The 27,755-nt window shown below is 41.1% G+C and overlaps 1 protein-coding gene and 1 long non-coding RNA gene across 8 annotated transcripts in view; one reads left to right on the top strand and one right to left on the bottom strand.

Annotated features, from left to right (window-relative positions):
• The window catches only part of TAFA4 (TAFA chemokine like family member 4), a 337,579-nt gene that overhangs the window by 115,008 nt on the left and 194,816 nt on the right, over positions 1-27,755 (top strand). The window lies entirely within an intron of this gene.
• Positions 1,764-27,755, bottom strand: part of LOC130684918 (uncharacterized) — a 150,620-nt gene continuing 124,628 nt past the window's right edge. Inside the window, exons 2-5 of one of the 2 annotated variants that reach the window (XR_008999282.1) lie at positions 11,385-11,578; positions 8,895-9,002; positions 5,159-5,255; positions 1,764-5,035 (exon numbers count right to left, since the gene is read on the bottom strand). This is a non-coding gene — a long non-coding RNA (uncharacterized LOC130684918). The remainder of the gene's footprint in view (positions 5,036-5,158; positions 5,256-8,894; positions 9,003-11,384; positions 11,579-27,755) is intronic. The other variant, XR_008999283.1, reaches the window with a different exon arrangement.

The following is a 27,755-nucleotide window of genomic DNA, read 5'->3' on the forward strand; positions in this document are numbered from 1 at the left end:
CCTATGAGTAATTTATTTTATGATTTGAAGCTTGTACCTCTTTATCAACTTCGCCTATTTCACCCACCCCTCCCCTCCCTCATGGAAACCAACAGTCTAATCTGTTTTCAGTCCAAATAAAGCTCTTCCCTGAGCCAGGCCATAATTCCTAGCTGTCGTATGTGTTTATGCCCGACAGCCCTCCCTCACCTGCAAACCCTCTTCACTCTGCAGAGCACCCTGCCTGTGCTGAAGGTCCTCCTGGTCTGATTTCTTCCCTTAGTAAGAGCCTCTTTGTGATATTGACCTTCAGCCTGGGGCACTTACCATGTCTCTCTCTGGCTCATTGCCATGTTTGTACCAGATGATTCAACTTACTCCCACTCATACCCCTTAGGTTGTCGACTGTTGGAGAGCAAGCATGCATTCCCTGCCCCAACCACATGCCCAATAGAATTGAAGATAAGCCTTGCACAGAAGAGCACAGGAGGCCATTGCACTGACCTGCAATGCCCTGTAGAAGGCCTCACAGGTACTGAAAGGCATTCCCTGCAAAGCTTGCATTTTCATTCTTAGGAGCTATACGGACTGGGCGTATTGACTGGTAAAGAAGCTGCTAGGTGAGCCTCTTCTTTCTGCTTGCACCCTACTCTGAAGTATGTCCATCAATAAGGTTAATACTGGATAAATAAAAATAAAATGTAGGCACTGATTGGGGACATGCTAGTGAAGGCACCAGGACCCCAAAAGCCACGAAAGAAAGGATTAAACTTAGCATCCAAGAGGCAGTGAGAGTGGGTTCAGAGAAATAGGACGGCAAGAATGAAGGAGAAGGAATAAGGGCAGGTGGCCATGTGAAGCATCAACACATAGTAGGCCTCCAGAGTAGCTGCTCTAGAGTCTGGGGTCTATGAGAACTGAATCCTGTTTCTGCAGCTGCTGACTGTGTAATCTTGACCTCTGAACTTAAAACCTCAAAATTCCCCTCTATCACACTGAAGATGATATTTTCAAACCCATTGGATTATTTTGACATTAATCGTGGTTGGATACACAGCTGGTGTGGTAGGCAGAATAATGGTTCCCCAAAGAGATCCACCTCCTCACTGTGGAGCCTGTGGGTGTGTTGCTGTAACTGGCAGAAGGGACACTGCAGTTGTGGTTAAGTTAAGGTCCTGAGATCGGGAGATCGTCCTGGATGACTCAGGCCTGGGGGAATCACAAGGGCCCTGCGAGTGACAGCGTCAGAATCTGAAGGCTGTGCAGAGCTCGGAGCGATGTGCTGCTGGCTCTGAAGGTGGAAGCGGTCATGAGCCGGGCGCCGTGGGCAGCTTGTAGGAGCTGGCGGAGGCACGGGATGCTTTCTCCCTTAGCGCCTTGAGAGGAGCGCGGCCCTGCTGGCACTTGGATTTTAATCCAGTGGGACCCATTCTGGCCTCCGCAACAGTAAGATGATGTGTTACTTTCAGCCGCCATATTTGAGGTAATTTGTTACAGCAGTAATAGGAAACATATAGTAATAGGAAATATATAGTAAGTATCCAAAAATGATCTGTGTGGCTGTTGTTTATTGAGTAGCTTAGAGCAGCCCTGAGCATCCCTAGGTTTCTCGTCCTCATGGTACTAAACCTGATCACCGAGCACACCGCCGGGTTCTCTTCCTGGGCCATGGCTTCCCTGGCAGGGCATTACATAAACTGGACCATTCTCACAGTTACATTGTTAACTAATCAGATAAAATCACTATTACAACAAAGGGCACCCATTGTATTGAAATACAGTTATCGAACATTAAAAAGAATTTGCATTGAAAGGATATCTCAACTTTATTAATACATTAAAAAAATCCTGTGGCAGGCCCAGTAACTGCTGTAATTTCGAAGCAGTAATGAGCCGAAATGATACTTCACATCTTCAACAACTTAAGTGTGAGATGAAAATATCCATGATTTCTTTTGGTGACAAAATCCAAGTACTGCTGATACTATGGCATTTCATTGCCTATATTCATCATTCATAGAACTAGATTCATTTCAAGGTTAGTGGAATAAAGCTCTAAATTTTTTTCCCCAAGCAAGTTCACCTACCATATCTTCCCACCCCACAGATCTTTATTTGTTTTTTTAATTGTAGTATAGTTGATATACAACATTATATTGATATCAGCTGTACAACATAGTGATTCAGCAATTATATGCATTATAAATGCTCACGGCAGTAAGTGCAGTTAAATCTGTTACCATATAAAGATATTACAGTATTATTGACTACATTCTCTATGCTGTACTTTCATCCCTGTGACTGTTTTATAATTGGAATTTTGTACCTCTTTATCCTCTTCACCTATTTCTCCTATCCCCCCCATCCCCTCCCCACCAGGCTCTAGTTCTGACTGTGGACCCCTTGGGGGCCTGAGGGCCTCAGGGATGGATCCCTGGGAGGGGCACTGTGAAAAGCCCACAAGGAGATATGGTGAATCCTCAATATCCTAATTCTTGCACTAAGCATAAGAGTACACACAGAGTCAGTGTACGCATTTCTGTAAGTCCTTGGACATTGAAGGGAAGAAGGTCTGTTAGGAAGAGGAAATGAACGCTCTGCTTTGTTTGGAAAATGCCAAAGCCATTCTTGTACAAATCCCAGCTAAATTTATTTGGGCCTCATGGTTTGCAGCATTATATGTAAACTATCTTCCTAGAAGAGAGAGAGGAGCTAGCAAAGAAACAGTTTTAGGCTGGGGTAGAGAGCTGAGAGTGAAATTAACTCCCTATCAGCAAAGCATTAAAATATAAAGCAATGAACAGTGTTACATGAATTCCAGTGAATTTTCCTCTTAGAGGTAATTTTGGTTAAATAACAATGGTTAGGAGAATTTTCTGAAGCATGAGTAAGAAGGTCTGGCAAATTATGCTGACCACTGAGCAAAACACAACTGTGTTTCTAGGAGAGTCCAAAGTACAGTAGCTTATTTGATAGCAGGTCAGATAACTTGTTTGATGAGAGTTTTAGGCTTAAATTGGCACATGGCTGTACACATAGTAGGCATGTTTGTTAAATGGGTTTGAGTCAATGACATTTTACATCCTATTCATTTGGATTACATTTTTTTTTAAAGTCAGTATTTGTTCTCACTGGGTAATTTAGAAAGACAGCTGTGGCCTCCATAAGTAAACATGTAGCTCTTCCAGGCTGTCCACACCTGCCACATAATAAGAGTGAGCATAATACATTTTTATTTGGTTAACATGAGACTCAATAGGATCACAAAATTAATACCAGTAGGGCTTTTCTACAGGCAGTTTCCATCACAGATTTACTGGAGAAGTGCTCGCAAATATCTTTGTGAGTGATGGATTTGACAGCCATATCTTTAAATAGAAGACAGAGAGCAGTTAGGTACTTACCATGGTTTAAACATGTCAATATTTTCTCATTTTTCTTTTGGATAAAAAGTTATATATGGGCGGAACACCTGAATGAAGAACAGTTACTGGGAATAAGCCCACCTGGTGTCACTCTTTGTGGCAAAAAGGTTTAAAGTTCAGATTATTGCAAGCGGTGGTACCTGGAGGGCTCACATAATTCATAAAGCCTGTCATGCAGGATGTTTTCTCCTGGGGGGAAAAATTCAAACAGGTTGTCTTCATGGTTCATAAATCTTCAGTCATCATATCTTACTGTTTGTTGCTCTGATGCTGTGTTTATTTTCTCAGTATTATTCCAACATCTCTGAGTTTATACCTGTTACGCTGGGGGGTGGGAGGAATATGTTCCCACCCTGGGGCAAATAACCCTCGAAGCTGAAATCAGTCAAAGGGAGAAATAAAGTGGGAGAAACCCGTTTATTGCTTACAAGCAGTCATCTACTTCTGACCTGTGCCTCTCGCGACCTGGCTGCAAAAGGATCCCCCCCCTCCTCTCTGGTCCAGATATGTCTTCACTTCCCCATGTAATCACCTGTTGATATGGAGATGAGCTACTTCTCTCCACCCCTTAGAAAAACACCGACTGATACGGAGATGCACTAAAGCCAGGAGAGAGATTCTGGAAGTATTGCAGTTTTACCCACAGTACCTAAATTAACAGCATGGTATATTTTGGCAGTGGTTCAAACATTATCGATGTCTGGCCATGTTTTTCAGCATCGGTGAACATAAAAATGGCATCATTAATAGAATTGAAAAAAAATCTTAATTTGTAAGTATCGACTGTTAAAACAACAGCACAATCGTAAAATAATTTGCAGAATTGGTTTCTACAATATTAAAGTCTGTGGATGTCTGAATACTAGCTCAGTTGGCACCTTTATGTGGCATAGCCTAAACAGTTTCTAGTTCCCCTGGCTCACCCACTTTAAAATGAAATTCTTCACATTGTTGGATCGTGGAAGGCTTTCATTGTTTCTAATTTTTACATAGAGTGAGACTTTAATAATATTTCATAGCTCACTTACAAATTTGTATATTTCAAAAACTTCAAAAAATCCAACCCCATTATATTGGCAGGAAATTATATTCAAGACACTAATTCTAAGCTTTGTGATGTTACAGTGAACTTTAAATTCATATCCAGGTTATTTAATTGTACTGGAATTTCATTACATTGGTAAACTAAATTCACAAAGTAGCAATTCTAAAGAGACCGTATGAATTCAAAGGATTCATGCTGATCAACTGGGCTTCAGGATTTCGCCTTGCTCAGGATGTTAAAATGTTCAAATCCGCTACAATCATCCTATTATAATAGAGAACCAACACATGGCTTATTGCTGAAACTTGTACTCGAGAGGTATGAAGGCATGTATCCCTAGGAAGTGGTCACTAACTATTCAATTAGTGTAGATTTTAAGATTATTTGAGAATATTTGTTGCCCCTCCCCTTCCTGCTGCATTAACATCTTGTTTGGTCACATGGTTTGCTTTGGCCATTTAAATCTGAGAAGTGACACAGGCGCCTTCTGAGCAAAAGCTTAAGAATTATTGGGGTCCTCATGTTCTCTTCCTTCTGTTGTGTTGAGCAGTAGTGTTCCAGAAGAAGGCTGTCCTACGTCTGTGTCCTGGAATGAAGGCGACACAGTGTCAGAGCATTGTTCATCTGCCTTGGGCATTTGACATAAGTGACAGTAAACCTTTGTAAGTCACTGAGATTGGGGGCTGTTTGTTGTCATGGTGTAACTTACCATGTTCTGACTATTGTGCCGTACTTAATTGCTCCCTCTAGGTTTTTAGAGAAAGAAATCATCACTTCGGGCTTGTGTATATGGGATTTGAATCGAACTCCAAGAGAAAATAATGGAGGTTATGGTTAGAGGTGAGAACGGGCTTTGTCATAGGGAGATGAGAAAGGTCAAAGATGTGAAGATGGGATTTGGGACTGCTTGAGAGCTATTTAGGGAAGATTAGGGATGGCTCACCCAGCAGGCTTGGGTGGGCAATAAATTATTTTGGGAAGGTAGTTTGGTTGTACTTTAAGGCAACTTGTTACTTTGGAAAGCTTTTGAATAAGATGACATATCATTTTATTAGTAATGATGCATTTTAGGACAATAGTTATGGCATCAGGATGGATAAGAGGGGGCATGAGACAGAGGACAAGAGGTGTTTGCAGTGGCCTGATCTAGGTGGGAGTGCTGGGGGTCCTGGATCATCTGGAAGCTTAATTGGAAGAACCATTTTTAGGGGCTGGCTCATGGAATGACTCCACTTCTCCTGTATATGCCTTCTTATCTGTTCTGACTGCTTTCTTAACCCCTTTCTTTTCTAACCCAGTGGTTTTCAACCACATCAAACGCAACCCTCTTTGTTCTAACAAATATTCTGTAGCCCTTCCTCATGTTACTTGCAGTTCTAAGCCAAAATTCACAATATAATCTACTTTTACACATACTTAAAAAAAAACAAAACACAACACTCCACTAGGATGTCTTACTCACTAGAAAAGAGAAACAGAAAGGAAGTAAGTAATGTAGTAATTGTATAGTTCAATACATAAATGCTCAGGCAGACACCACCTCAGGACCCAGTGACGTTTCAGATACTTTAACTCCTCTTAGAATCTCTGAATGCAGCAGCTTCAGATGCAGATCGGCCAAGGCTCTTAAATTGCAGAGCAGCCTTGTGTAGGTGGTGGAACTGCCGGTCATGGTAAACTCTGAACAGAACAGAACAGTCCTCAGATTTACAGGGTAGTGCACTCCACCTTTATATGCAAAGCAGTCAGGCTTTAAGCCCTGGTAATTCCAAACAGATTATAGCTGCATGAATGTCCTGCAAGGTATTAAACTCATGCAGAGCTCAAGAGAGTTCTTCATAGTGCAGGACTTCGGGAGCACTGCAGGACAGCAAGCACACTGTCCATCCACTTCCTGGGACAACCTGAAATGCCCCGTATGTTTCCAGAATGTCTCCCTGTGGTCAGTCTGGCCTGGTTTGGGAATTACTGCTCTTCCTCAATGTTTCTGCATGCTCATGGTTTCTGCTGCATCATGACATCAGCTTGCATTTGCCTTAGCAGGTCCTCACTGTCCTTCGGTCAGGAGAGACATCATGAACTATCAGCTTGCGCTGCCATTGCTAATGGTCTTCATCTCTTGACAGTCCCTAGTTCAAGTTCTAAGGGTAAGAGAAGATAAGCTCAACTTGGTGGTTTTTTTACTTTAATGCCAGGCCAGAGGTCTTAGTCACTAGCCAGCCTATGGATTAACTGCCCTAGACCAGTCGGCTGTCCCAAGTGAGGGGCAAAATCATGGAGAATTGAACATGAGCAGAGAGCTAGTACGCAGGCGTCCCGATTGGCATGTCTGATGTGAGCTTGGCTCTCGTCCGTCAGTAAAGCGTAAGTGCATTGAGTCGTCGGGACTTCATTTTGTCCACTTTCCTACTCCCAGCTCCTAGAGTAGCTTCTCAAATCTTCAGTAAATAACTGATGAATGAATAATGGTGATTTTGTATATCGTCAGTGTCTTGTATACACTTGACCAAGTCTTGGAAACAAAGCTTATATACTCTTGGCTAAGTCCTAGATGGTAAGCTTTTTTTTTTTCATAATAATAGCTTAACCACAGCATATAGAATACATGGATAAATATAGGACATAGAATGGCATGCTAAATGGCAAGGGCCTGCTTGTTCTTAGAAATGCCACTTGAATTAAAACATTTTTCTTGTTTTAATTTTTAAAGCAGACAATTTTGATGTGTGGAAACCAGTAGAAGTGTGTTCTATCCCTTCGTGAATTGTTTTTCTCCTCATGTAGAAAGAAAATACCATGTCACAGATGTCAGTGAAAGTGTATTCCTCTGCCCCTGATCACCAGGGCATAAACTATAAAGTAAAATACTGCCCAGGCCCCTGGCATAATTGCTTTCTTACAGTGCTCAAAATATTATCAAATGCTTAAAGCCACCCAAATTCAAGACACTGTACTCAATTTGGTCTTTTGAGTTATTTCCTAATAGTTGTAAAACATTTCCCATGCAACTGATGCCATTTCTGTATTGACTTGTCCAGAGACCATGTTCTTAGATGCCTTTGAAGTATAGCTTGTTGTTTCCTTAAAGGACTGAATTGAATTCATGGTGTTTCTTGGAGAAGTGGACTAGGCCTTATTTCCAATCATGGTTTAATTATATAAATAATATTTGGAAAAAAAAGAACTCAGAAGTAAAGATCCTTGAAGGCTCTGAGCTTCTTGAGGGCGGGAACCTTACTTGCTTGAGCATGAGAGATACAATGAGTCATTTCCCTCTTTTTTCCCACTTACTGAACCTATAGACTTAGGAGGCAGAGAAGAATCAAAGCATCAGCTTTATGTCTGGTAAAACTGGATTAGAGAATGAGGCTCAGACCTCCCGCCCAGCTGGGCTTCTTGATACTTCCCTCCCCACCCTGAGCATCCTCCTTGGGTCTCACACGGGGCAGAAGTCACCCAGTGACCCACATGCACCGTCATGGCGGGGGCATAGCATTCGTCCTGCCACTGGAATGCACGAGAGCCATATCAACAGAACAAGTGTGAACAAATCAGCCTTGCCTGGAACAGAATTATGGGCCAGCGATGTGGGCCTGTCACCATTTCACCAATCAGATCAATTACTCCTCCTCCCATGTGGAAGAAGTGTGAGAAGGCCACAGTTTCCAACCAATTTTATAGGAACACAGGGAGAAGAGTATTGTTCTCTGTAAATTATTCCTCTCTGTACCTCTGATTATCTAGCACAGGACACAATAGGCATTAACGGATGGCTCTCACGTGTATGTGTTCATTGAAGCCTGGTAACTGTACAGTATTGTGACTATAGCTGCATTAGGTACAAAGTGAGCTATCTTTGTAATTCAGCAATGAAGAGAATTTTCAGTAAAGATCTTTTGGGATGGCATTTCAGGTACTCAGAAGAGAACAAGAACAGTCATAGTATCTAGAAAAGGGTGGAGAGTTATTCTTAAGCTAATGCAAACCATCCCATTGGAGTTCGCCTTTGCACGGTACTGCTTTTGATCATAATCGTAGGCTTGGCTTTTGACAGCAAGGTTCCAAAGAGGAAAGCCCTTGAAGTTCTGTTTCAAGTTCAATATTGTGAAAATGTGGTAATTTACTTGCAAGAAAGGCTAACTTCCTTGCCATGTAACCTTTTAAAAATGGGGTTGCTATATGTGTTAGTGTGGTGTGACACAGCTAGGTGATAGTTCGGATGTTCTACCATGCTTAGACCTTTTACTGTCTGGGGAAAGGAATCTCATTCCTGGTGTATGTGCCACATGGTGCTCTGCGCTCTGTGTGGTTCAACAGTGTTGTGTCTTGGCTGCTTTTCAATGCACAGTACTTCTAGGGCTTACATATTTATGATAACTTCAGGCCATCTGCTGCTCGACTAACCATCAGAATGGGAACAATTTTCAATTTAAAGGCATACTCACCACAGCAAAGCACTTTCCACAGTATTTATTTTCTAGGACACTCGATTTTGTTGTTCTAAATTCATGAGTTATTACTTGCTGTTTTTTTTCTGCTAAGAATTACCCCTCCTGCCACAACAAAAGAAAGAAAGAAGGGAGGAAGGGTAGATGGGTCGGAGGGAAGGAGGGAAGGATGAGGGAAGGAGGGAAAGAAAAGAAGGAAAATCAGCCTGGTGCCTTTTATTTCTGGGCCAATGTTCAGGGCTCTAAACATGACAAAGAATCATTGTGACCTTCTGATTTAGCATGTAAATCAGGATGCTTGAAGCAGAAGGCTCCATATTTTCTTCCAGTTCATGTGTAATGCCAACAGATTGGTATGAATCAAAATGGAATACTTAGAGGCAGATACCATTTATAAAATGTCAATTAAAGAACGCAGAACTGCATATAAAAGTTAGCTAACTGGTGATGTCAATTAGAATAGTTTTCTCTATTGCTTAATACCGCTACGACCATTTTGCACCAGAGTAAAAACATTATGTAGCTTCCATCCTGTTACCTGGAAGGACCTTGTGAACATAGGTTTACATTAGTCAATATTCCCTCAGTTTGTTTACCAGCAAAAATCCCTGAAGATCCCAAGGGTTGGTTTGCATTTTGTAACAATATACACTGCAGATTCCTGGAGCTCCAAGAAAAAAACTATATGGGATTTTGTGTAAAGAATTTGAATGATTAGGGGACCAGTTTCAAAATTCATATTATGGGCTTTTCTTCCCACCTATCAGTAGGCTTTCCTAATTATCTAGATCAGACACTGGCCAAGTAAGGCCATTGAGCTACATCTGGCTCACTTCTTTTTGTAGGGCCCATGAGCTAAGAATTCTCTCTACATTTTAAAATGGTCCCATGTTAAATGATTATTTAAGCATTGACAGTGGAGCCTTTGTTCTGCCACTTGACCCTCGAGACTAAAACATTTACTGTTTGGTCTTTTATGAAAATGTTTGCTAGCCTCTGATCTACGTTAGGGTAATAAGACTTTTCCTAGTAATTGCTGGGATAGATACGTGGTAGGTTCAAAAAAAAAAGTCTTTCTGCGCCATCATTATGTTCGAGTTAATACATATTTGCAGCGAGTAGAGCACCACAGCTGGTTCTGTGGGTGGAGAAGCCGTGAGAATGACAGAGCCTCTTAATCCTCACTTTTCACATAAGCCATTGAGCCACAGTCGTTGCCCAGGCTGGACTGGTATATTCCCCCGCAAAGCCTGCAGGAGAATTCACAGGGATTCCAGGACACGTTCATGGCTGTAAGGTGATGGCTGTTTGGGCAAAGAAAATAAAACTGATGCGTCAGCAACACAGCAGTTCTAACGAATTATGGACAAGAGGGACATGGGGTGAGTTTCGCTTGGAAATGTACATGCGTAGCACATGAACACAATATTGATTAAATCTCCTATCTCCATAAAAATAAAACTAGTGACTCTGGCACAAGGGTGAGCTTTCTGGAACTTTAATCCAGAATGGGTCTGGCTGCGAAACTCTGGGGTCTTGAGGGAGCGGTCATGCACATGAATGGCGGGCCCTTTCCTACCAGGCAGCTGTGGCCTCTGGGCATCTGAGAGCCCAGTAAGCTGTTTAACTTTGCAGGGGTGGCATCTGCTCTTGTCCACACAGGTCACCTTTGGTAACAGAGCTGATGTCCCAACCTTTTTTTTTTCTATAGCTTTGCCCTCTCTCTTAGCCTTATTTTCAATTCCACATCTCACTAATGATGATTCCAACTCATTTCTTCACATGCTTCGGTTCTCATTAAATTTGTGGACTGCGCACCTGGCAGAAGAACTTGCTATTCTTTCTCCCTGTAAGTTTTGGCAAGCTTTCAAATGCACCTTAATGAGATGTTTCAAAAGCAGGCCCATCCCTCAGTGCCGGGCCCAGGAGAGCCGAGCAGCAGGTGTGGTGCACATGCTGGAGGTGAGTGTGCGTTGGGGGGCAGACAGCTCCCGCCTTCCGAGTTTGGGCAGGCTGCCTAGGCGCTCAGCGGCTCCTTCTTTTTCCCTACAAGCAAAACTGGGGGGCTGAACAAGATCTACTCCCTGTTTCCTTCTGTTTTGAAAAGCGTGGTTCTGTAAGTAACACTAGCAGAGAGTATCTATAAGGAAATTGGCTTTATACCACATACTTAAACACTAAAGTACTACCAAAAACAGCACACATGTATCCTCTCATAGTTCTGGAGGTGAGAAGTCATGATATCAAGGTTCTGGGAGGGCCGGTTCCTTCACTGGAGAATCCGTTTCTTTGCCCTTCCCAGCGCCAGACGACGTCTTCATCCTTTGGCACGTGAGCTCTCATCTCTGTGCCTTTTCTCTCCTCCTGTCACATTGCCTCCCCTTGGACTCAGAGCTGCCTGCTTCCCTCTTACAGGGATGCTTCTGATCACATTGGGCCCACCAGAGTTATCCAGAATAATTTCCCCATTTAAGATCCTTGACTTACCCCTGCAGAGTCCATTTGTCAGGTCAGGCAATGTATTCCCAGGCTCAGAGTGTCTGGACGTGGACATCTTGGGGTGTGTGCCTGAGGAGGAAGTGGCTTTGCTCTACCACTTAGCTCTGTACGTGCTCCTGGTCAAAAACACTGATGGTGCCCTCTTGCCTAGAAAGCATTTTCATGATGTGTCTTTTCTTTTTCTTTTAAATAAAACAAACAAGGATTATAATAAAACAGATGGCAGTTTTCCTTTTCACCCTGATGGCTGGGAAGCTCAGTGGCACTGGAACTTAATTGCAATAATAAGCATGTTGAAATTTAAATGTGCATATTTTATTATTTTCCTTAGTCTTATTTTGTATAACTTAATTTTACTAGTTTTGCTTTTGTAAAAAAGGCAGCTTATGATTTTATTCTGGATATAGATTTTTTTTTCCCAGCAGTGAGTAGCGCCCCCACATTCTTCCTGGAAGTGGTGAAGTGTTTGAACCCTATAATAAGGCCTCTGTTCCTCTACAATTCGGCTGATTTTTCTTTTTCAGCTTCATCCCCTAATCACTGGCCTGTAAACCCCCTGTAACTAGCACGTGGTTTATTTAGGTTAGCAGCTTTTGTAAATTTGCTCATATCAGTCTTATTTTACTTAGATCTCTTTCCAAGTGGCAGAAATGTATCCAGTTTATCTCAGGCCAAAGGAGAATATCCCGGCTATGGTGAAGGTACAGCTTGCCCTGGTTATAGCTTCATGGAATTTCAAACAATAGCCCCAGGATTCAATTTTTTTTCCCCCTACCTTTTGCCTTTGTTTTCCTCTGGATTTAATTTTTGTTTTTTGGGATTTTTTTTGGTCCAGTGTGATGGCAGGATGGTGGCAGTAGCTCAGGCTTTGCATCCTTTTGAGTTTCAGTGAAATGGGTTTGTTCGGTGATAAACTCATCTGCTGGATTTAAGACAGGCTCCTCACTACCTGGGCCAGCTTGGGACTCATCACTAAGCTAGTTCCGGTGAGCAGGGCAAGTGCAAGGCATTGACACCTTAGTTAGCATCATAGTTAGTGTCTGTGACTGGACCTGGAAAGCAGGACCCCGCTGAACCACAAGACTGAGGGTCTTTGACTAGAGGAAAATGAGGCTGTTCCCAGCAGTGAGGGCAGTGTGTGTTGGGCGGCCCAAAGCTAACAGCTCTTGAACGCTGTCCCCTTCTAGGATGCATTCTTCCCCCTGTTATTAGTTAATATCTGCATCTATTTCTTAATGTTTCATTAAAATTTTTACATTTTTTCTGAGTCCTTCCTGTAGTCATCCCTGCACGAAATGTTCTCTAATTTATCTGATTATCTGTGAAAAATATCCTTTCATTTAGCAAATATTTGAAATACATTCATCTCTCAGAGCCTGTGTGCTGAGCACAGAAGGGCTGACCATTTCCTCCTCCGGAGGATTGATAATATACAGGGGAGGCTGGTGTTCCACAGGCCATTGTAGGTGTGAGGGATGTTACAGATAGATATGTGATGGGAACGTTTTGTCTGGAGATTCAGAGAGAGCTTCCACGAGGAAGTGTAACTTAATGTGAATCCTGGAATTATCTAGACACAGGTGGGGAGAATTCTGGAGAAGGGGAAGGAATGGTGTACCGCTGGAAGGAGGAGGTTCCCTGCCCAGGGCAGGTTCTCTGTGAATCTGGTGGGACTGAAGGAAGGCAAGGGCTCAGAAGCTGGGAATGAAAGGACTTATTCTCAGGGCTCAGTCTCTCCACCCTCGCACCAGTTGCTCCGTCTGGCACCACTTGGGACTTCCTGGAGCACAGCTCCCAAGCTGCCTCTCTCCTGGTCGCACTCCTGCTCTGAACCCAAGCTGCGTGGCTCTCCCTTCCTGCTCTGCTCGGCCACACTTCTGCACTGGGAGGAGCTCTGTGGGCGGGTCCCTGGTGACTGGCGGGTGCCTGACCAATTATTTACCAAGAACAGAGGGGAGGAATGGGTGCTTCCTCCCTACCTCTACCCTGGACCAGCAGTCCTGTGACTGCAAACATGCTCTTATTGTATACACAGTGGGAGGTATTAAGGCCAGGTGGGAATCCTGGTCAGAAAGTTCCGTTTTCCCCACAAATTGAATACTGTAAATAGAGAAGAGTAGAAAGGCCCAGAAACTGACACACCAGGGGTTTCCAACTTATGCGTCTAGGAGGATGGATAATGGAAAGAAATGGGCCAACATTAGGACAACACTGGGTGGCAGGAGGTGTGGTTCGAAGGGCTCAAGTCCTTTTCCGGTGGCTTTGCTTTCTCAGCTCCAATCCAGGATGCTAGCTAGATCTTCTGACTTTTCAGGAGTTTTTCATTTTGTATTTGCCAATTAAAAAAAATTAGGCAACTGATTAAAATTTAAAAACATTCTATAGATAAAACAACATTCTGTGGGTAAAAGTGGTCTGTGCCTAGTTTTGGACTTGTGCTATACACGATATGTTCAGGGAGTTAAGAATTATAATGCTCAAGAAACTCTGACTTGTAATCTCTGGAATTGGGGCTTTGTTATCCCAATTTTTAACCAGTGTTTCGTGTGATTCTTAGGCCAGTGTTTTCAAGCCCACAGGTTAAGAAACACCATAAAAGGAAATGATTTTAGAGCTTGAAAAGGAAAGAGAAGTAGAGTCTAGTCCTACAGGCCCTATAGGACATGGCAAGTACTTTGACTTTTACCCAGCATTTAATGGGAAATCATTAACCTTTTAAGGAGGCAGGAGCGAATGTTATGCCAGAGAGGGCTCTGTATGTGAATGCTGGTTGTTTATTTCTGAGGACTTTTACAAGTTGTTGTTAAACCATTGGTAAATCTGACTATTTATACCATGGAAATTGGCAGATGCCACAAATAACTTCCTGCCCTAGAGATGGTTGCCAAACACCACAGACCACTGAGCATGTTTATCAAATACATATACGGTACATTGCTGGTTTGCAAGCTCCTTGGTAGCTTTCCATTTGTAATCTGAAACTGGCCCATGCAGGGAGGGCAGGGAGAGATGGAAGACAGACAGTGGCCCCTCCAGATTGGTAGGTGGCAGGTTTAATAAACAAGGGAACTTGTTTAGGAAGCTTGTCTTGGGTGCAAGACAAGTAGATCTACACACCTGCCCACCAAATCTGAAAAGCTTATATAGAGGCCTTAACTCGGCTCAGTCACGTATCCCATCCAGACAGAGTAACACCACGTCAGTACCTCAAGGCTGTATCCTTGCAGCAGCCGCTAGGAGCCAGGAACACAAGTACAACCCACGCTCCAGAGTCGCGGGAGGGAGTGCAGAGCCTCAGGTCACTGGGGTCCAGCTCACGGGTCAACTTGTGTCATGTCCTCTCAGTGACCTTCTCAAACATATATACATATACGTACACACATACATACATACATATGTGTGTGTACATGGTTGGAAATTGGAATTTTGTTCATGTAAATGTAATCTCTGCTCATTCTACAAATATTATATGGCAAATGATTTCATCACTGAACAGTTGTCTAGTAAAAATCTTCTGTTATGGCAAAAAAAAATATATATATTACATAATATAAATATATATAAAAACATGTAACACACACTGCATTGTGGAGAGTGGATTGTAGGAGACAAGAGAGGAGACGACCTGTTATAATAGTCGGGTGGGAATTTATGGTGGCCGAGCAAGAAATGAGTAAGTGGATGTATAAACTTTTGCTTTCAAAACACCTGGCTTAAAACAACATTTTTGGGGTTTGCAAATCTTCTTGGCGGTTCTCTCGGTTTGAGCGAGGCTCAGCTGAGTTAACGGGGCTTGTCCATGGTCACTTAGCAGATCAGCATGGGGCTGAGTAATCAGGATTGTGTCACTTACAGGGGTGAGGTTGACTGGCTGTTGGCCGGGTGATGAGGTGACCGGGCTTGTTCACGTGGCAACCAGGTTAAAAGAGCAGCAAGAAGCCTCACCCTAATGTGTGAGCACTTTTCAAATATTTGCAAATGCCCTGTCAGCCCAGGTAAATCAAAAGTCCTCTCAGTGACCTTCTCAAACATATATACATATATGTACACACATATATACATACATATGATTCAGTGCTAAAAAAGACCCCCCTCTTGATGGGAGAAGCTGCAGAGTCGCATCATAAGGGTGCAGATGAGAGGGAGGAGTTTGTGGCCAGTTTTTGCATTCCACCCTGGTGGATTTATGAGCTAGCCGGGAGACCGTTTTGCCAGGAGTCTTGGTGATGGACTGACTGTGTGAGGAGATGGAAGGGAGAGTGAAGAGCGATCTGTAATTTAAGTGTGTGTATAATCTGTTCCCAACCAGAACATAAAAGCAGGACAGAGAGTGTAGTCAAGCCCAAGAGACTATTGCCCAACCGCTTCGGCAACGTATTTGTTGCCCAGTTAAGTGAAATCATTCTCTCCTTAATTTGCCACCTGCCTCAGTTTGGCCAAGTCATGGCACCAAGTTTTGTCACACATGGATTGTCATCCCATGTTCTTCATTTCCTTCCAAATAAACTTTGCTCAAAATTCCCCTGTCTCAGAGAGACCTAACTGAAAATAAAATTCGCACACCTGCTCCTTTCTGCCGCCACTCATTCAACGGCCTTGTATATTGGGACCTGCTCCTGGGCCTGGGTCCTTTGTGTGCATATAGGTCAGAATGGTTTGTAAGTCTGCCAACAACATACAGTGTTTACTGTTAACTCTCAGATTCCTCCAGCGAACAAGCAGAAAAGATTGTATGCCTGATGGCTGGGGACCAGGTCTTTATTGCTCACAGCTGTATCCCCAGTACTCGCATGGTGTGTGACACACAGTAGGCTTCAGATACCTATTCGGTGAAAGAGGGAGCCCTTGGAATTTATTCTGCAGTTCATAGACTTATATATCTAGCTTTAGCTCCTTAAAACAGAGGTGCAAAACACACCAGAAAAGCAGCCTTCCCCCCTAAGGCCACGTCTTTCAGTTCCTTGCTCTAATTTCTCAGTAAACTCCATATCTGGAGAAGCTCTTTGGCCGGAAAAGCATGTTGCACTCTTAATGTTACCTGTAGTTCTGTCCAAATCACTATAAAAATCCAAGTATGTTTTTAAATGCTACTAAAGAAATTAGAGCACTGTGTGTTTAATTTTTCAAAATTAGTTATGATTTTGCTATTGAACCATAAAGGTGACTCAAAGCAGAGGTTTGGGTTAGACTTGATAGCTGCTGGCAGAGCACGTTTTTTTCATTTGTATCTACGCTTGGTTCTGCAATGGCTGTGTTGTTTTTTTTTTCCTCTCTCATTGACAATCAGTTCCTACTTTCTTTGCCTTAGTGGTAAGTGGTTGGTTATTAGAAATAATAAGAGAAGCACAATTGTTGGCTCACATTCGATAATGGGGGGTGACATCATGTTTATGAGGTGTGGACTGCATATATCTACCCTCTGCCCCAGTGACTGACAAAGGACATCTTCTTGGCTGTCAGGTGTTGGTCTCTGCGGCAGGCCTAAGCTGTTAACTATTGAGATCAATACACAATGTGGGATTTTAAAAGAAGTATGCAGAAAGGAAGGCACCAGGGAAATTGGGAAGAAGTGATAGGGGAGGGTTAAGGTGGTGGCAGAGCTGACCAGCGGTCAGTCGGGGGCATCTACAGGACAGAGCTGTCCCTTTATTTAACTGAGAGTGAGGGGTCTGTAAGGTCCTGCTGTGCTGCATTGTAGTAATTCATATTTAACATGAGTAAAACACAGAGATCTTTATATACCATACGGCTTTTAGAATACAAGAGAAGAAATGAAAATAGCTAGGGTATAAACACCCTTCCCCCATCAATCAGCGATTAGTTTTCCAGAAAGGGAAAAGTGGAGCGGGGAAAAGTGACACAAATTAATTGGTGTCATCTCTCCTTAGCTTGTATTTATGGACAGTGATTCCTTATAACACGAACTGTGCGTTTTCATCAATGGCAAAATGAATGGTCGTATGCCTACCAAAGCTTGGTAGAAGATACTAGAATTTGCAAGAAAACCTTTTATTCCAGAGAAAACATGAAAAAATAAAGGTTGCACAGGTCAGGATCCTTGCTGCTCCTCAGGGAATAAAAGGTGTTTATGTCCCATTGATTCTGACAACCTGCCCACTTTTAAATGAGTCATCGGGGATGGGGTATAAAGTGGATCAGCTTCGCAATCCCAGTGTCTTGACACATTTTTTGATTATGCCATTAAACACAGTAAGGCTACATCTTGAAATATTTTATAGATGGGCAGGTAAAGAGATGGCATTTTCTGAATTTCACTTTATCTCATTTGGAATCCCTCTTTATGTGCCTACATTTGATTCATTGTTACAGAGTGAATTAAACTTGCATGCATGATGCAGTTTTTAAAATCCATAACTCAAGCCTAGCAATAAAAAAATGGCAGCTCCCTTTTTTAAAGAACTGGCTCAAAGTCTCACTCATTCCTTTTGCAACAGATTGTAATTGTTACCATCCGTGAAGTTCAGCTGACTGTTCCAGGAGAGCCGTGGTTCATGCTAAATGTTTGTAATGTTCCCCTGTTCAAATATAAGCTCGAAATTAAAATGCCATTTTTGCCATTTGGCTTTATGACTAATCATTGCATAAGTGGCAGCTGGATTCCCGACTTGGGCTCCATAGCTATGAACCACCAAATAGGATTGCTTTTCTGAAACCGTTTGCTAAAACCAAACCCTGAGACATTACAAGCAAGAAGTTAAAACAGAGGGTATTTGTCAGTAGAGCAATGATCAGCTGGGTGCAGTTATTGGCCCTATATTCTCTTAAATATGCAATCTGCTTAGTGGAATTTAAAAGCAGTAGCCCATTCTCTTTTTTTATTTATAAATGTTGGGGTTATGCCAGTGGACTGTCTTCTTTTTCTGAGTTGAGTCAGATCTCATTTGAAGATCTATCTCCCAGTGTGGGATTTGGGTAAGTCGGTTTCTACTTTCCTGAAATCAGAGAGCGATTAACTGCCTGTATTTGCCTGCCAGAGTTGAGATGCTTTGCGGAGTCAAGAATAATAAAAGCAGAAATATAGGAAAAGTGTAATCCCACTATTAAGAGACAGTATAACCTTTTGATCTCACAGAAGCTCTAGTGCAGCTGTTCGGGGATAATGAAGAGAATGAGGAGGCTCTTTACCTGTGGGTAGACGGCTATCAATTTAATAGAAATATGAAAATATCAAGCTCATTTCATCTTAGTGTCAGACATTCTGCTGGAATGTAAGATGAAAGGTCTCAGTCTCATTAAGAAGGGAAGCAAAATTGTATCTTCAGACACATCGTGTTTGTAATATGTGGCATTCTTTTAATCTAGTTAATTTGAAAACACCTTAGATGAAAATTGCTGTTGAGGGAAGGAAAATAATTACAAATGACATGGGCAACTTTAGAGCAATTTGGGAACCTGGGAGATTTTCATCAGTCAAAACAGGACAAGAGGCAGAAAAAAATCAAATCTGATTTTTTTTTTTCCTGAAACTTTGAGAGCTTTGAGAGGATTATCTTTGGGATATGAGCACATCATATTTTGAATTTGAAATAGGGAGAGAATGTTGTCCTGGTGTTAGAAAGAGTCCTTCATTCTACTGTCTGTTGTAGAGGTCAGCAAACTTTGTTGCACGCTAGGATCAGCAGGGGAGGTTTTAAAAATGCTGATGCCCTGGCCATATCTCAGGCCATATTTGAGATTTCACTCCTCTCTCTTCTAAAAAATTCCCTTGACTCAGCAATGGAGAAAATTATTGTGAATGAATGAGTTCTCATATTAATTGTAGCTAATGTTCTAAGCCAAAAAATAGAAATAAAATTAATAATTGATAATTTCCCTCACTAATGATACTTACGGTTTTTTTTTTTTTTTTTTTTTTTGTCCAATAACCTCTTATCTTTAGTAAGGAGCATTGGCTCATTTGGTATGAGTGCAGCATTTCATTTTATGAGTGAAATCAGCTTGCAAGGATGGATGTTGGTGGCTTGTTTTAAGAAAAATTAAGATGTTTGATAACTAGAATCCAGACAGTTAATGACAACGATTGGTAGGTCATTAAATATAGGAAGTACTATGACTTTTCTGCAAATCTCAGGGTTTTGTTAGAACGTGAATCTGTGCCTTGGAGTAAAGGGGTGCGATTGTCAGGAGGGACTGTAAGCTGGTAGCCGTGGGCCATGTTTGGCCCAAATCTGAGCTGTGTTTAGCCTGTAGAGTGTTTCAGTGTCTGGGAATATCACACCAAATACGAATTTCTAGTTTCTAACACAAGGTCAGCATGTCTTGTGCTGAGAAGCTGCCGTTGCCCCAGACGGACACAGAGCTCCCCTGGTTTTACGCTGCTTCTCCCACCTACATGACAGTCTTTCACACTTGAGATGCCTGCATCGTACAAGGGAGTGAGGCAGGGAGTGCCTTATTTGGGGGCGGGTGGGTGTCTGGTCCTTCTTAGGGAAACAACGCCTTGTATTTTCTTGTTTCCCCCTCCCCCTTTCCAATGATCTGCTCCGAAGAGAAGTATCATCCTTTGTATTAGTTTCCTAGGGCCACCCTGACAAATTACCAACGAATGGCTTAACACAACAGAACTTTATTCTCTCAGAGTTTTGGAGGCTGGAAGTCTGAAATCAACCTGTTGAAGGGCCACGCTGCCCCTGAAGGTTCCAGAGGGGAGACTCCTTCCTGCTTCCTCCAGCTTCTTGGAGCCCTGGCATCCCTTGGCTTGCTGTTGAAGTGCCTTAGTCCATGCCTGTGTCGTCACACTCTGTGTATCTCTATCTTCACATGGCGTTTTCTCTTCTATATATCTAATGTAGTCATACTACATTAGATTTCATTTTAACTCGCGTCTGCTAAGACCGTTCCAAGTAAGGTCACATTCATAGGTACTTGGGGTTAGGACTTCAGCATAATCCTTTTGGGGGGTACCATTCAACCCCCAACACTTGCATTGAACAGAGAGCAGGACCAGTGTGATCGAGGGCTTTGCGCCATGTGTAGTCAGGTGATTGGGGTGGAGGCCTTTTGTGGACCATGTAGCCTAAGATCTGCCCACAGTAAGATGATTACAGACACAGTGACCTTGTTTTAGTTCTTCACCATGTTCCTTCCTCTGTTGTTCATGGGTATCTGTAAGCATCTCCACCTGTGCATATCTGCCTTATCCTTCCACTGAGCCACTGTGTACATTGGAGGTTGCCATAAATACTTCAAAAGGAAGTTAATATGCTTATTTTTAGTGGACACTGATGCCAGAGAGCCAAAAATTACCAAAGCAGGGTTCTTGAGGCTTCCTTCCTTCCTTCTTCCTTCATTAGTGGTGAGGTGGTGCAAAAGGCGCATGAGACCATTTAAATGTTTCAGTGCTTTTGACTCATTTTCTCCCTACCTTGCACCAAGTGTGCAGATCCAATAGTTTCAGGCATTTTGCTTATTACTGTAGCATTGTAACAGTTTGCTTCTTAGTTGTGACGCTTCTGAAGTCTTGTCTAATTTGAGTTCATTTGCACTATTAACTCAGGGGATACCTATCTCCATGTGAATGTGACATTGACCCCTCCCCGCTGAGAATTTACTGTGTAATGAAAGTCACCTGAGTATAGTCAGCATGGTCCTTTTCCTCAGCACAGGAAGGGTTCTTATGATTTTGGTAAATCATGAGCTTTCCCATTTTATCCAACTGGATAATCTCTGTCTGAATTAGTATGTTTAGACCATTTACATTTAATGTAATTTAGATACATTTGGACTTAGATGTATTGATTTATAATTTTTCCATTTGTCACCTCTTCTTTGTCCCCTTGCCTTCTTTTGAGTTGAGTAAATTTAAATATTCTATTTTACCTAATCTATTGGCTTTTTGGCTTTATCTGTTTGTATTATTTTTTTAGTGGTTGTTGCGTGGCTCAAAATGTACTTATCTAATCCATCAAAATCTACTTGAGAATTAATATTTTGATACATTGAGCAAAATGTAGAAGCCTTAGAAACATATAGTTCCCTGTATCTTCATTCCTGTCAAATGTATTACATCTACATACATTGAAAACCCCACCAGAAGTTACAATTTTTGTTTTCAACAGTCATACCTATTTTTAAAAAATATAAGAGGAGGAAAATAGACTATATGTACCTAGTTGTTTGCCACTAACATTGCTCTTCCTTCATTGATACAGTTCTGGAATTCCCTGTAAAATAATTTACTTTCAGCCTGAAGAATATCCTTTAGCATTTCTTTTAGGGCTACCAAAAATTGTACTCTCACTTTGGAGGTGTGAGGTCACCATGGTTTCACTTGTGTGTGTGTGTGCTGATGTGTGCTTTTCTTTTGTTTTCTAATGAGAAACAAAGTAAATTATTCAATGGGTATTTGTTTGGTGTCTACTATGTGCCAGACACTGATATGCATCAGACAATTGATGACAGCAGTAGACCAAACAAAACAAATATTTGCCCCTTGAGGCCTCATATGTGGGGGAAACAGACAGTAAATAAGCAGGTAAATGATGGTATGTCAGATGTTATGAATTCTCTGGGGAAGAATAAGGCCAGGGTCAGAGATGAACTTTTAAATTGGGTGGCCAAGGCTGATATCTCTGATAAGGGAATGCGGTAGTAAAGACTTGAACCAGGTGAAGGAGCCAGCCCTAGGGACGTCTGGGGGAAGAATGTTCCAGGTGATGGAATAGCAAGTGCAAATGTCCTGAGGTAGAAGGTCACTGGCATGTTTTAAGAGCAGCAAGGATGCCAGTGTGGTCAGGGTAGTGAGGGAGAAGGGTGGTTTGGAGTGTGGCCACATAGGCGAGGTTGGAACTACAGAGGTGCTGGTGGGAAAGAGCAGCCATCTATAGCATCACTGCATGAGATTTATGTAGGGAGAGCTGTGTTTTATTTTTGAATTTTCACTCTTCTGGGGCTATAACAGGGGTCAAAAAAGCCTTACACACCTAAGGCTTGTCTCTAATTGAAATATGCAAATGTAGGCCTAGGGTCACAATCTTTCAATTTTACCAGACAAGCTAGAGACATACACTGAGTTACATCTCTTACAACTAAAACACTAAATTTTTTTAGGAGCCATGAGCCAAACACAGCATTCATGGGCTGGAATCAGGTTGCAAGTTGCCTGTTTTTGAATGCTGGCCTAGAAGTTTGTTTCCAATGAGCAGCATGATTCCATCCCTCTTTAAAGAGAAACAATAGTTTGTCTGCTGATTGCTTCGTATCTGATTTGTGCTCCTATGCCCTCTTTTGTTTAATGTTGTAGACAAGAACTGTGTACCAGAGTGAACAACCTGGTTAAAACTATTTTATTTGCAGGTATTGCTGGTTGTAGTATGGATTAGATGTGACCTGATAGGGTGAGTCATGGGACTCCGGTTTGTAAGTGGCTCAAGGACAAGTCCCGTGATGCCCCTGGGCATCTGTCTTCCGCCCTTCTTTCCTCTTTACATGGCAGACTTTGGACATTCATCTGACTTTATTGCCTTAGAGGTTTATTATACTTAGCACAGCTTTCTCCACAGCCTGGTGAGATAATTATGATTATTATCTTCTCCTTATCTTCCCCCTCTCTCCCTTTTATGAGATGAAAACCTCTGGTATAAATATGTGATGGTAAGGGCTTGTGCTTTTTCTTCTTCTCAGTCTAATGGATGAACAGCTGGGAGTTAATGAGCTTTTAATAGCAAGTATAGGGGGTTAGTTTGTTGCGATTTCGGTCTCCTCTGAATACTCTGAGGTCTAGTTGTTTTTCTATTTCCTCTTAACATTAGCTTTATTGATATCTGCAAACACCTGTTTAAAATTCACTCAGCATGGAAGAACATATTTCTCTTTGGATCACCTTGGCTTCAACTGATTCTCCTTTAATTATGAGGTTTTTATTTTCATTTTTTAGGACCTCAAATGTTATATAGATTGCATTTTTAATTAGTGTGGAAGTTTTTTTAAAAAGGCTTTGGCATGAGCAGTTGTGTATTTTTCTTGACCCTTTAAAATTTCTTGACCTTAAAGGCAAAAAAAGACAAAGCCTTCCTCCACTAACACATTTTGTAGCAATGTTCTTAGCCTTTATTTCTCATTTATCTTTTCCCCCCTAAATTAAATTTTCCTTAGATTCATCCATTGTAAATTCTGGATTATAAGATTATTTTCTATGGCAAAAAAAAATTGTAATCATGATTAGTAATAATACCTAACTTTGATGCAGTTATGTCTTATTCTGTAAAACTTTCATACCATTTTCATGCATCTTTATTTTCTCAGTATTCACAACTACTTTCTGTGATGAGCTGGACAAGTATTGTTACCATTTTACAAAGTTGCAAACCAAGGTATAGTACATTAGTCAAGGTTAAATGGTTATAAAGGCTCATACATGTACATGGTACAATTTGAAACAGTACAAAGGATATACACAAATTTCCCTACCTAGAGGTAACCATGCTTACCCATTTTCCTGTATGTCTTTGTAGCTCTGGGAGTAAGGGGGTTCCCTGCTTGGGACAAGTTCCGTATGAATCCGAGAAAACCGAAGGAAGACTAGGGAACGGGCAGGTTGGGAGGAAGGGTTTTATTGTTACAGCTCAGTCTCTTCCTGAGCTCCACTAGCCAGATCCCCCTTGGTCCCTGCTGCCCCAATGTGCACTTGCTTCCCCTGCCCACCCCTTCTGGAAGAAGCTCCATGGGCACCAGACCAATTACATACCAGGAATGGAGGGGACGAGAGAATGGCCATTTTCTCTGTCCCCTTGTCCCAGCCATGGCCCACTGATATGCAGATGGGCCCTTATCTGAATATCACTGTGAAAGCCAGGTAGAAATTCTGGGTGAAAACTTCCATTTACCCCAGTCTTCCAGTATTATCCATGCATGTTGAAACTCTGTCTACTTTTTTTTTTTTTAAACACAAGAAGAGAATGCTTTCCATACTGTCCTGCAACTTGCTCTATTTATTTAGCTCTATAGGTGGAAATTGAACACATGTGATAGTAGGCCCTGCAGATCTTCCTTCCACATCTGGGGACTTAGCAGTTTATTTAACCAGTCCCATATAGATGGACATTTAGGTTGTATCCAATTTTTTTTTTTGGTACTGAAGAGACTTGTACATGATCTTTGTGTACATATTACAAATATGCCTATTCCTAGACAAATATACAAATTCCTGGAAGTAGAATTGCTGAGTTATTGAATATATATATTTAAATTTTTGATGCATACTTCTAAAAGTGTCCTAATATTTTATTTACAGAATAGAACAATTTACATGAAAGATTGTGCCTTCTCTCACAAGGTTCTAATACTTTAAATCATGAAGCTTTCTTAAATTGCCAGTCTTAGTTGTTTTAATTTGCATTTCTCTAGTTATTAGTGAGGTTGAACATCTTTTCATACAGTTATAAGCAGTTTGTATTTCATTTCCAGTTCTCATTTGTGCTTCTTTGGATTCACAACAATCATTTGTTGATATTAACAGCTCTTCACATATGGAAGATCATACCTCCATCTGTCCCATTGCAAATATTTTACCCAGTTTATCCTTTGGTTTTTTCATTTAAATTTCATTTCATTTATGTTTGTTTTCTTTTTCATTTAAAAAATAATTTTTGTTGGAAGAGTAAGCAGGGTCATTATAAGGATGATTTTGGTAAAATCTGAAAATTAAAAAGAAGAAAATTAAAGACCCCATAATCTGTTATTTAGTGACAACCACTTTTGTTATTTTGGGGTATGTTCTTTCCATTCATTTTCCGTGTGTGTATGTATATGTGTGTGTATGTGTCTGTGATAATTGATTTACATACTTAATACTATCAAATTTTGGAGCTACCTGGGGTGTCATAAAAAGTAGGTAGGAGGAAGCTCTGAAAAAGATCACTAACTTCATTCATTTTCTTTAAAAGGAAAATCCTCTGTGCTTGCAAAGATCCTTTTCTTTTTATTAAAGTATCATTAATATACAATCTTTTATATTGGCTTCAATTGTACATCATGGCAGCTCAACAGTCCCTGTGATCAGCTTATATTGTGATTGCAAATTTTTGTGCCCTTTTATGCCCCTCTCTTCCTGCACCTACCCCAACCCCTCCCCTTTGGTAAGCATTAGTCACTGCTCAGTATCTGAGTGTACTGCTATTTTTTTCCTTCTGTATTGCTTTGTATTTATATTCCACAAACAAGTGAAATCATACATTTGTATTTCTCTGTCTGGCTTATTTCACCTGAACATAATACCCTCTGGATCCATCCATGTTGTTGCAAATGGGAGGATTTTTTTCCTTTTGTGACTGAATAATATTTTATTGTGTATATACCACCTCTTCTTTATCCATTCATCTATTGATAGATACTTAGGTTGCTGACATATCTTGGCTATTGCAAACAGTGCAGCCATAAACATAGGGGTGCATATATCTTTTCAAATCAGGGATTTTGTTTTCTTCAGGTAAATTCCTAGGAGTAGAATTACTGGATCAAATGGTATTGCTATTTTTAGTTTTTTGAGGAACCTCTGTACTGCTATCCACAGTGGTTGCACCAATTTGCAGTCCCACCACTAGTGTAGGAGGGCCCCTATTTCTCCACTTCCTTGCAGCATTTGTTGTTTCTTGTGTTTTGGACAGTGGCCATCCTAACTGTGTGAGGTGATATCTCATTGTGGGCTTAATTTGCATTTCCTTGATGAATAGTGATGTGGAGATGCTTTTCATCAATACAATACAAATGGTGCCTGTTGGCCATTTGTATTTCTTCTCTGGAGAAATGTCTCCACTTCAGATCCTCCACCCATTTTTTAATTGTGTTATTTTTTTTTTTTGAGTGTTGAGGAAGTACGAGCTCTTTATGTATTTTGGGTGTTAACCTCTTGTCGGATATGTTGTTTATGAATACATTCTCCCATACTGTAGGATGCCTTTTTGTTCTACTGATGGTGTCCTTTGCTGTACAGAAGCTTTTTAGTTTGATCTAGGTCCATTTGTTCATTTTTGCTTTTGTTCCGCATGCCTGAGGAGATATGTTCAAGAAAAAATTGCTCATGCTTATCTGAAGATATTTTTGCCTATGTTTTCTTCTAAGAGTTTTATGGTTTCATGACTTACATTCAGGTCTTTGCTCCATTTCAAGTTTACTTTTGTGTATGGAGTTAGACAATAATCCAGTTTCATTCTCCTACATGTAGCTGTCCAGTTTTGCCAACACCAGTTGTTGAAGAGGCTGTCATTTCTCCATTGTATGTCCATGGCTCCTATATCATGTATTAATTGACCATAGATACGTGGGTTTATATCTGGGCTCTCTAGTCTGTTCCATTAATCTATGGGTTCTATTATTGTGCCAGTACCAAATTGTTTTGATTAGTAGAGTTTGAGTAGTAAAGTTTGAAGTCAGGGAATGTAATCTTCCTAGCTTTGTTCTTCTTCCTCATGTTTGCCTTGACTATTCAGGGTCTTTTGTGGTTCCATATGAATTTTAGAACTATTTGTTCTAGTTTGTTGAAGAATGCTGTTGGTATTTGGATATGGATTGCATTGAATATGTAGATTGCTTTAGGCAGGATGGCCATTTTGACAATATTAATTCTTCCTATCCATGAGCACAGGATGTATTTCCATTTATTGGCATCTTCTTTAATTTCTCTCATGAGTGTCATGTAGTTTTCAGGGTAAAAGTCTTTCACCTCCTTAGTTAGGTTTATTCCTAGGTATTTTATTCCTTTTGATGCAATTGTAAATGGAGTTGTTTTCCTGATTTCTCTTTCTGCTAATTCATTGTTGGTATATAGGAATGCAACATATTTCTGTGTATTAATTTTTTGTATCCTGCAACTTTGCTGAATTCAGTTTTTAGGTACAGTAGTTTTTTAGTGGAGTCATTAGGGTTTTATATTATAACATCATGTCCTCCAAATAGTGACAGTTTAACTTCCTCCTTACCAACTTAGATCCCTTTTATCTCTTTGTGTTTCTGATTGCCATGGCTAGGACCTCCAGTATGATATTGAATAGAAGTGGTGAGAATGGGCATCCTTGTCTTGTTCCCTATCTTAAGGAAAAGCTGGCTTTATTTTATAGATCCTCTCTGTACCTTTCTTTCTCTGTTATACTCTTCTCTTGTTATCCATGGTTTTCTTTAGTGTTGTAATTTGACCTTTTTAAAATTAATTTTGTGTGTGTGTCTGTTTTTATTGTAGGTTTTAGTTTTGTGGTTACCAAAGGTTCAAGGATAGCTTCCTTGAACCTTTATAATAGTCTTGAACTATATAATAGTCCATCTTAAATTGCTGATTACTCTATTTCAAACACAGTCTAAAGGTACTTTTTTTCCCCTCCTTGTTCCTTCTCCACATCAGATGTGAAT

This window comes from Manis pentadactyla, chromosome 1 (assembly GCF_030020395.1).
Source record: "Manis pentadactyla isolate mManPen7 chromosome 1, mManPen7.hap1, whole genome shotgun sequence".
Taxonomy (NCBI): domain Eukaryota; kingdom Metazoa; phylum Chordata; class Mammalia; order Pholidota; family Manidae; genus Manis; species Manis pentadactyla.